The sequence below is a fragment of the Acanthopagrus latus genome, unplaced genomic scaffold, assembly GCF_904848185.1.
Source record: "Acanthopagrus latus isolate v.2019 unplaced genomic scaffold, fAcaLat1.1, whole genome shotgun sequence".
Taxonomy (NCBI): domain Eukaryota; kingdom Metazoa; phylum Chordata; class Actinopteri; order Spariformes; family Sparidae; genus Acanthopagrus; species Acanthopagrus latus.
In genome coordinates, this window is record NW_023504064.1 from 304,171 (window position 1) to 313,908 (window position 9,738).

A 9,738-nucleotide genomic window follows, 5' to 3' on the forward strand; every position below is an offset into this window, starting at 1 on the left:
TCATCTTTGGCTCTGCTCCTGCTCCAGCATGTGTGCAAATATTTTAAGCTCTTTATGCCTTTATCCTTTCACCTCTTCAACCTTTTTTCCACTTTTTTAGGCTCCTTCTGCCCTCTTACTCTACAATCTTTCTGCCTTTCCAGTCTTTTTTCACCTTTTTAAGCTCGTTCTGCCCCCTTAAGCTACAGCTTTTCAACCTCTTCAGATATTGGACTTTCTGCCTTTTGATCTTTTTAAAATATTCTTTCCAGAAATATAAACAACATCACTTCGTTTAACAATGTCTCCTGTTACTCATCAAATAAACATTTTGACCATAACCATTACAGTTTTTTCAAAGATCGCAGGAGTTTGTCAGGTGTTTCCCCATTCATCCTTATGGGGACATTTTCATCTTTGGCAGGCGTTTTCCCATTCATCCTTATGGGAACATTTAAAAAAAACCGTTTGGCTTCACAAATCTTCAGCTTTTTAAGACCATTCAACCTTGCAGCCAGCATTTAATGTAATAAACCCACAAATTTAATACATTTTCCACAAAGGTAATGGCCGCTGCCCTCTTCAAATGTAACATGTGATTTCCCACGAATGTAATAACTATTTGGAGGGATTTATTATGTTTGTGGGGAAGTGAAAATCCTCATTATAATAACTTCTCACAAATGTAATAAAAAAAATGAATAATGGTCGTGGTTGTTGTTTTTTTGTTTGCCTATACGTCTACTAATACTGACCGTGGCTGCAAAATCCAGCTGCTGACTCTTCTGCTGTCACAGAACTGATCCCCCTCACCTTGTTTTAATATCTTTGGGGCGTGTGTGTGGTCTCTCTCTTTCTCACCGCTGTCCATGGTTCTGAACCACAGAAGCCCTGACCTGCGCATCACTACCCATCAGGTCTACTGATTTTTCCCCCCTCCATTCAAAAATGTGAATGTCATTTGTTACATGACTTTTCCTGTGTTTGGATTTTAATTTAGAATAGGGTTTTTTATAAACTACACAAAAATAATTTGAAAAACAAAATGTAATATGTTTTACCTATTTCGACCATTAAGCGGTCATATTGATCACACGTCATTTCCCGGGGTTTCATTGTTACATTTTCTGCACTTCTTTGAGTATTTACTTGTAAGTTAATTATTATATAGTTGTATTGTATAACCTGGTTGGTACCATGGGGAAACACAAACTGGAGTTCGCCCTTCCGTAAAACGGCGGAGCTGTTCAACACCAAGGTGCTGAAGTGATGCGACTCTGACTGTGTAGCAGGGAAAGCCAAGGAAGAATGTCTGCATCCTGAGCACCGTGCACGTGGGCACCTTTCGTAGGGCGAAAGCAAATCTCTAGCCCCATTCACACTGCCGTTTGCATGCGGGGATCCTGCGCCAATTCTCCACACCGTCCTCTGTGTGAAAGTTTCAGAGAGGGCGGAAATTTCGCTGATCTGCCTCTGGATGTAGTATCAGGGCCGCATCATTGGTAAACCGCCCCAGTGTGAACGAAGGCGCGGAGCGAGGGGTGTCGGTCTGACAGCCTAATAGCTGCACAGGTCCTTCACTCAACTACAGAGAAATGTCCCACAAAAGTAACTAACTGTTATTGTCTTTGTGTGGAAAGAAATACTATAGCTGTATGTGGAGAAGCGTCCGTCCTCCCGTCCCACCGACTCCTCGTTACATGTCTGCCGGAAAACACCTTCTGTAACCGGCAGAAAACTTCAACTCGCCGAGTGTTTGTGATGAAAATAAATCACCGCGACTGTCAGTCTTCCCGACTGAGTCTTCAGGGAACTTTCCCACAGAAAACAGCCTCCATCCCGTGAATGAGAGAGTCAGACAGCATCCTGTTTATTGATGGTGATTATGTAATTTAGCGCGAAGGGAGGGCGTACTCCGTCAAAGGAGGTACGGAAGATGGTCAGTGTCTTCTTTAACATCCTCGACCTGGCTGGGATCAATGTCCGCATCTTATTCAAGGAGCACCAGCAGCAGGAGAACCCGGAGGAAAGTCCTGCAGCAGCTGACAGACGAGCTGAGGGCCGAACAGTCGGCACAAGGTGGGCAGCAGCGGACCCAACCACCGCAGCAGCAGCAGAAACGGACACTGAGGCAGTGCCGGTCCGAAAGAGTTGCAAAGAAAACAAAACGCTGGAAACTTGAAATGCCACAAGTGGTAACTGTGCGAGGGGTATAAATGTAGGACTACATTTTGGTGTTATTTCGTTTTTTAAAAAAAATAATAAATCATGAGACAATGAATGCATTCATCATTCAATTGAGTATTTACATGAGAGATTAAATAGAGTTTAAATCTAGCGGTCCAAATGACTGCTCACTGCCGTTGTATAGTAATGTTGAATTCCGGCTCTTCGGAGGTCCAACTGAGGTCCAATCAGAAACATATCACTTGACCGGATCCAACTGTAGGGTTGTGGAAAGCACACTGTTATGCCTTAACCAAGATATCGATCATTAAGATTAATTGGATCAGATCTGACTGGAATGAACCCGCCATAGTGGCTGGTTAACTGATTAAATCAACCCGCCAGCACACAAATTCACTTGTGGGTTGCGGGTGATAATTTCCCTCTCTGGTGTGCCTGTGTGATGACTGTCGCTATGGCAAATCCCAGAACCCCTTACAAATCGAGTAATTTTAAGGGTTGTTGCATCAGGAGGAGAAACCTCATAAAAATGTTGAAACGCCTATGACACATTTTAAATCATTTGTGCCTTCTTTTGAATTTGGCATTAAGTAGCATGCGTTACGATTTTTGTTTCATTGTGAAAGTGTCAGTTAGTTTGCAACATGGCAACATGGCTCAATTTTGAAACTTGTTTCTTTAGTAGAAACTGTATATACGTTGTGAAATGCAGTGTACAGCACATTCCTTACTGTTTGGACACGGTAGTTCATTCGGCAAACGTTTTACCACTTGCTCTATGAGATATTGCAGGGTTTCGGGATCGCTTTCAGAGGTTCAACACCAGAATTTCCGAGTATCCCTTGAACACCACACTCAAACTTTGTCAGAGCAGCCGGACCGGACGTTGCTTCAGTCGCCGTATGCTGTCTGTCAGGTAAGACCGATCGTCACAGCTAGCAGTTATGAACAGTTGAAATACAGGTTTATTGTTTTAGCAGTACATCCAAAGTTGTGTTAATTCATACAAGAGTAAACGTGAATTAATGTGTGTAGAGTTTTTCTTGTTAGGCAAAGACTTTACTGTTGGCTACACGATGGTAACGTTGCTAGCTTAACCGCTAACGCTAACTGATAACTGACGAGCGCGTGAAGGATTTACGAGAATACAACCAACGTCCGTTAGCTCTAGTTAATAACAGTTCAGATAGACAATGCCTTGCTGATTTTATGTCTGTTGCTTGTGACTGAAAAATGCTGTTAGTGCGTTGGCTGTTGGTTGTCTTAGTCTATCTATCTATCTATCTATCTATCTATCTATCTATCTATATATATATATATATATATATATATATATATATATATATATATATATATATATATATATTCAAATGAGCTGTGACACTGGTTTTCTGAAATTAACTGAAATGCTCAACTTGTCTCTCCCCCAAACCGCTGACCATCCTTGTTGTGCCTGCTGATGTGCTGTGCTGACTACAGTGTGAGTACAAACACACACACACATTTTGATTATTATGACTGTCACTAAACTGATATGAGACAGTGTTCCCCATGTTTCCCCAAGTCACAATAAAAATGATATATGACACCAAGCACGTCCAATTTTGTGGCGTGTGTGTAACTCAACAACCCAAACAAACAGAATGGAGAAGCAGAGTGACATTAATACAAAGAAAATCATATATTCAAGTATGCACAGAGCCAAGATGGATCAGTAGTTAGTTGTGATTTGTAGTTAAACTAATATATGTTTCCTCTCTTAGATATAGAGGACATTCATCGACTGCTGGGTTTTTGCCTGGTAAGTATGGGAAGTGCAACAGCCTACATAAATTGACAGAAACACAGTTTAGTATCTCAAACTGTTTAATTTAGTTTGGATTCACACATGGTTTATATATTTTGTGGTATCACAGGCAGTATATACTGTATACAGTGTACCCAAGCTCACTGTACAGAGAGCTGGGATGAAACAGTATTAATGCCTTACATTGAAATGAGTTGAGATTGGTTTTCTTTAGTGAATTGTAACGCTCCCTTCTCTCTCTCTCTCTCACTCTACTGAACTTCGTTGCATTCCTGCCAGCCTGTGTGGCCTTCATATCATGATATTTTCTGGCTGATTGTCAACACAAGCTAGAGATACATCATCAGTGGGCTGAATTATCAGTTGTAACCAAAACTACATTTGATATGTCACAAGAACTTTTATTTAAACAGAGTGACACATCTATACAACTTGTAAATTCAAATCTATGAATTAATTAAAAACTAGCAGGCCTTTAAGTTAACTGTTTTTCCACTGGTGCTACGTGCTGATCTGATTAGAGTTTAGCAGCACAAGGCACAAAACAATAATAATTGTGTAATCATATGAAGTAAGTCCATTGTAGTTTGATCCATAACATTCTGTGTTGAGGGAGTGTGTTATGTTATTTTGAAGTAGTTAGTCATGATTTGTAGCTAAACTAATATATGTTTCCTTTCTTAGATATAGAGGACCTTGACCACCTATTGTGCTTTTGCCTGGTAAGTATGGGACCTGCAATATTCATTTTAACAATGATTCGATTGGTATCAAAATTTGTTGTTGCCAATATGATTCAAGGATGATCTTGGTTAATTTAGAACGGTATGATCTGATACCATTGATCACTGATTCATTGATTCATATTCACATTGCTTGCCGTCTCCTCTGCCATCCGCCATGCTGCGTTATGATGTTGTTTGGAGATCTGCGCTGCTGTCGGCGCGTTTTAAATTGAGTAGCATTTAACATGTCTTTATCATTAAAAGTGCTTTAAAAAACGCACATTACTGAAATTTTCTGTGCTTAAATCTAATGTGCAATTTCCTAGTATCGATACAATCGATACTTTACCATTTCAAACAATGTTTAATTGATATATGTTGCCTGGAAGGCCAACTTGCCTAGCACAGATCGATTGTAGTAGGAATATAAATCGATTCATCGATATAGCGGATGAATCATTACACCCCTACAGTTTAGTATCTCTGACTATTTAATCTTGTTTGGATTAACACATGATTTATATATTTTGTGATTTCAAACAGTTGTGTGTCTCTCTCAGGCACACACAGCTCAGCACTGTATGGCTGGGCTACTACTGCTGTAATGTCATTCATGGCAAAGATTTTGACTTGTAGTGTATCAGGGTTGGCGCTCTGTAGTGATGTGACAGTAAGCACACGCTTTCTTAAGCTATTGGCTACAGCAGCTGCTTCAACACACTGTGGTGAAATTGCAGTGGAAATAGAACTCAAGACGAGCCCTACAGCATTGATGCATTTCATGACAACTGGTTTTCACATTTCAAATGAATGTTTGGGAATTCCTGTTGGCCGGTAATTTATCAGCATGATTTATGTGCACCCCTAATGTTTTTACATCAGGGTGGAAGCTACTTGAGTTTTTTTTTTCATATGTTCCAACAGCACTCTAATTGATCTTCCCATTTTGTCTTACAGGTGCCTTGGTGATTTTTTTCTATCTGTTGTCTCTCCTCTCATGCTCTCTCTTCCTTTCTGTCCAATCAGGGATCAGGTCCTGGTTGTTGTCAGATCTCTGTCGTTGCCTGGCTCTACCCTCTCAGACTCTCTCTCCCTTTCTGTCCATCAGATTTGAGATTTTGGCTTTTGGATTTTGGTTTGAGATACAGGATACAGGCTTGACACTGAAAGGCTTGACACTGAAAGGCTTGACACTGAAAAGCTTGACATTTAAAGGCTTGACACTGAAAGGCTTGACATTTATTGGTTTGACATTTTGACTTGACACTTTTTGGACAATTTCACATTAGCACATTATCTTGACAAAGCATTACATGCTCTGTCGGAGCAGGTTACCACCACCTTAGTGACTTGATTTGATTTGAACTACAACATCGATCAGCTTTTGACAAGTATTTACCAGCATTTGATTTTTTAACTGCTAACATTAATTCTAATTAATTTGATTGTTAATTACATTTAAATAATTGATTTAAACAGTGATAAATTGTAAGAAGATTTTGCAAAACAATATACACAAGAAATATTTGGAGTGACTATCCATATATATATATATATATATATATATATATATATAATATACATATATATATATATATATATATATATATATATATATATATATATATATATATATATATATATATATATATATATATATATATATATATATATATATATATATATATATATATACAAGAAAATTGAAAATCAATTGAGGTGTTTTTTCATGTTTCAAAAGTTTGTTTATTGAACTAGTGGGAATAAGTGTAAAGGTAAAATCATATACAGTGCATTTGTTGTCTCTGACTTACATCTAATTTTTCTTCAACTTTAGTTCTGGTCACATTATTTGAATCAACAAGTGTTTTATTGTTGTTCAAAGCTATATATATATATATATATATATATATATATATATATATATATATATATATATATATATATATATATATATATATATATATATATATATATATATATATATATATATATATATATAAAATGCCATCAGTTGTTTGAAGAAGCTGTGATTGATTTGTATATTTAAATATAAAGCTGAATACATTCATCTAGTGTTGTATATTACGATTGTTAGGAAATAAGGTTTGGATTGCTGTCACTGAAAAGTATAGTACTAGCATACAGTTTAGCTATTCTCAGTTGAATACCACATTTTGACTTTAAAGCACTGAATAAACAGTAAAACAAAGAAAATAAACTTGAATTTTACCTGAGCATACTTTAAGGCCATTTTCAAGGGTTAGAAAAGGATTTTTTTGAAAAAAAAAACCCATCTGTTTGAATCTACAACAATGCCTCGGAAAAGTAAGAAGTCCCAAGCTGCATGCAAGCGCTGGCAGAGATCAGGTGAGATGCACTGTGCTACAGTAACTGAACAGGAAGAAGGTGTTGGTCCCCAGAGCAGTGGAGAGGTCATGATGTCTGCAGCATCCCATGTTCCAAGTGCCAACCAGGGAGATCAACATGATGCACTGAGCTCACCACACGTCTTATGCTGACATTGTAAAGAAAACACTTCACAGTAGTGACCCAGATGTAACAGTTACTTCCAGTGCTAACCAGGTAAACCATTCAGGTGATGTGCTTTCACCACATGTGTCTTATGCTGACATGGTAAGAACAACACTGCAAGGTAATGACCAGAGTGTGGCAGCTACTTCCATTGCTAACCAGGTAAACCATTCAGGTGATGTGCCTTTGCTGCAGGTCTCTTATGCTGACATGATAAAGAGGGGATGTCACAGTCGTGATCACAATAAAACAATCTGCTCCTATGCTGTAAGCAATTCAGGTGATGTGCACCAGATCTCAGATTCAGACATTGTAGAGGCAGATCTCAGTATAGCAGGTCCATCCAATGCAGACCATGTAAACCTCACAGAACAGCTTTCTGAACAACGTGTCTGTGCATCACGCAGCCAGGCCTCTCTAAAGTATGGCAAATTCAGGAACCAGCAGTGTACCTGTAACTCGTTAACCTTTCTTGCATTTCTCTATGAGAATGAAAACATCACCAGAGCAGACCTTGACCTTGTTTTTGACAAAGGTAATGTGTTATATAAGGAAGCCAGGAAAAAGGTCCCTAATCACAGCCATTTGACGACTGATGAGCTACCTGACAAAGTCCGCACACGAAGGCACAGACTTCATGTAGACATGAAAATACTTTCCAAATACGGGACGTTTGGCGAACCTTTACCTGGAGCTGTAGATGACTTTCTGGACCTAGAGGCAGGACTGAGCTGTTTGTTGACAGAGGTCCAATACGCACTGTTGATGATGAGGTCGTTGTGTATTGCAGTATTCAGAACCAGGTCAGGTAGATATGGTTTCTTTGATCCACACTCCAGAACAGCCAAAGGTTTGCCTGTATCCCTGGGTTCGGTCATGGCTGGTACAGCTGTCATGCTGACATTCCCACATCTCAGTGACATGATTGACAGGCTCATGAAGCAACACAAGATGATGGACACACATTCCTCCTCTACATATGAATTGAAGCCTGTGGTGTTTTACAGTTTGAACACAACAAACCTGAGTAATGCCATACAAGACACACACAGTCCTCCAACAGCTCAGACTGCTGCTCCATCAGCTGCTGTGCTGGATGATGCTCATCAGAGGGAGTCAAGCCGGAGTGCTCCAAGGTTAACCGCTGTTGTTACTGATGGCTGCAATAAGACTGTACATGAAGTGTGCACTGACATGGAGACTGAACCAGAGCCATTGAACCGATTCACTTTAAATTCTGACACATCACATGATGTTCCTGATAATGAATCAAATTCTCCTGCTCCAATAATTGCTACAGTGGTGAATGATAGTGCCTTACATGACATATCCCATAAACTATTGAAACTTAGCAGGCAGGCAAAAAGAAAATATAAGAGGAGACTTTTGTGCTCTGGAAAGGTATCTCAAAGAAAGGAGAATCAAAAGAGGAAAGAAAAAAAGTATGCTTCTGAGAAAACTTTCAGAGGAAAGAAAAAATCATATGCAAACAGGCAATATTCTGATAAAGAACTCAGGCAAAGAAAACAAGAACATTTCAGAAACTGTTATCGAACAAAACCTGAATTACGCCAAAAGAAGAGAAATTATATAACAACTGCATATAGACAAAATCTGTCATTCAGACAGAAACAAAAAAAATACATTACAAGCAAGTACAGGCAGAATTCTCATTTCAGAGAAAAACAAAAAAGATACATGACAAGCAAGTACAGGCAGAATTCTCATTTCAGAGAAAAACATAGACAACTAATGAGACAACAAATGCGTGACAGGCGTAACAATAATCTTATATATAGGAGTATGCATAAGATGAGATGTGCAATGAAAATAGCAAGGAAATATAGACAAATACATAGACAAGCACATGAGAGTGACAGAGAGGCTGAAAACCCTTTGATCACTGCGGCCATATCTGTTTTCAGATCACAAATAAAGGCTGGTCCCACTTTTTGTTGCACTGTGTGTCATAAGGCTTCATTTCCAAACCAAGTCCAACGCTGTACAAGGTCAAATTATGTAAAAAATCCAGATGTGGTTAAAGCATGCCTGACTGGAAAGTATGTTCATATTTGTGACGATAACTGCAGAAATGAACAGTGCAAAGTGCCTGATGAGCGAAAGACAGAGTGGATTTGTCATACCTGCCATAATCATCTTAAAAAAGGAGCCATGCCTAGCCTTGCTGTAGCCAACAACTTGGAGCTTGCTGACATTCCATCTGAACTGTGTGATCTCAACATATTGGAAAGACATCTAATCGCCAAGTGCATAACATTTGCAAAAATTATTCCTCTTCCTAAAGGACGACAGCAGTGTATTCGAGGGAATGTTGTCTGTGTTCCATCTCAGATTGAGGGAACTGTTAACGCTCTGCCAAGACTGAGAAGTGAGTCTCAGGTCCTGAGAGTTAAACTGAAGAGGCGTTTGTGTTACAGAGGCCATCAGCTGTTCCAGACTGTTACCTGGTCTAAACTGGTGCAAGCACTGAATAAACTGACACAG

General features: G+C 39.1%; 1 long non-coding RNA gene across 2 annotated transcripts; it reads left to right on the forward strand.

Annotated features, from left to right (window-relative positions):
• Positions 1-606: 606 nt before the first annotated feature.
• LOC119016133 lies at positions 607-6,228 on the forward strand. Of its 2 annotated transcripts, none has more exons than XR_005073836.1 (4): positions 607-3,082; positions 3,930-3,967; positions 4,658-4,695; positions 5,656-6,228. It is a non-coding gene; the product is annotated as an uncharacterized LOC119016133 (long non-coding RNA). The 2 variants fall into 2 exon arrangements; XR_005073837.1 differs by lacking the exon at positions 607-3,082 and adding an exon at positions 3,594-3,646.
• The last annotated feature ends 3,510 nt before the right edge of the window (positions 6,229-9,738 follow it).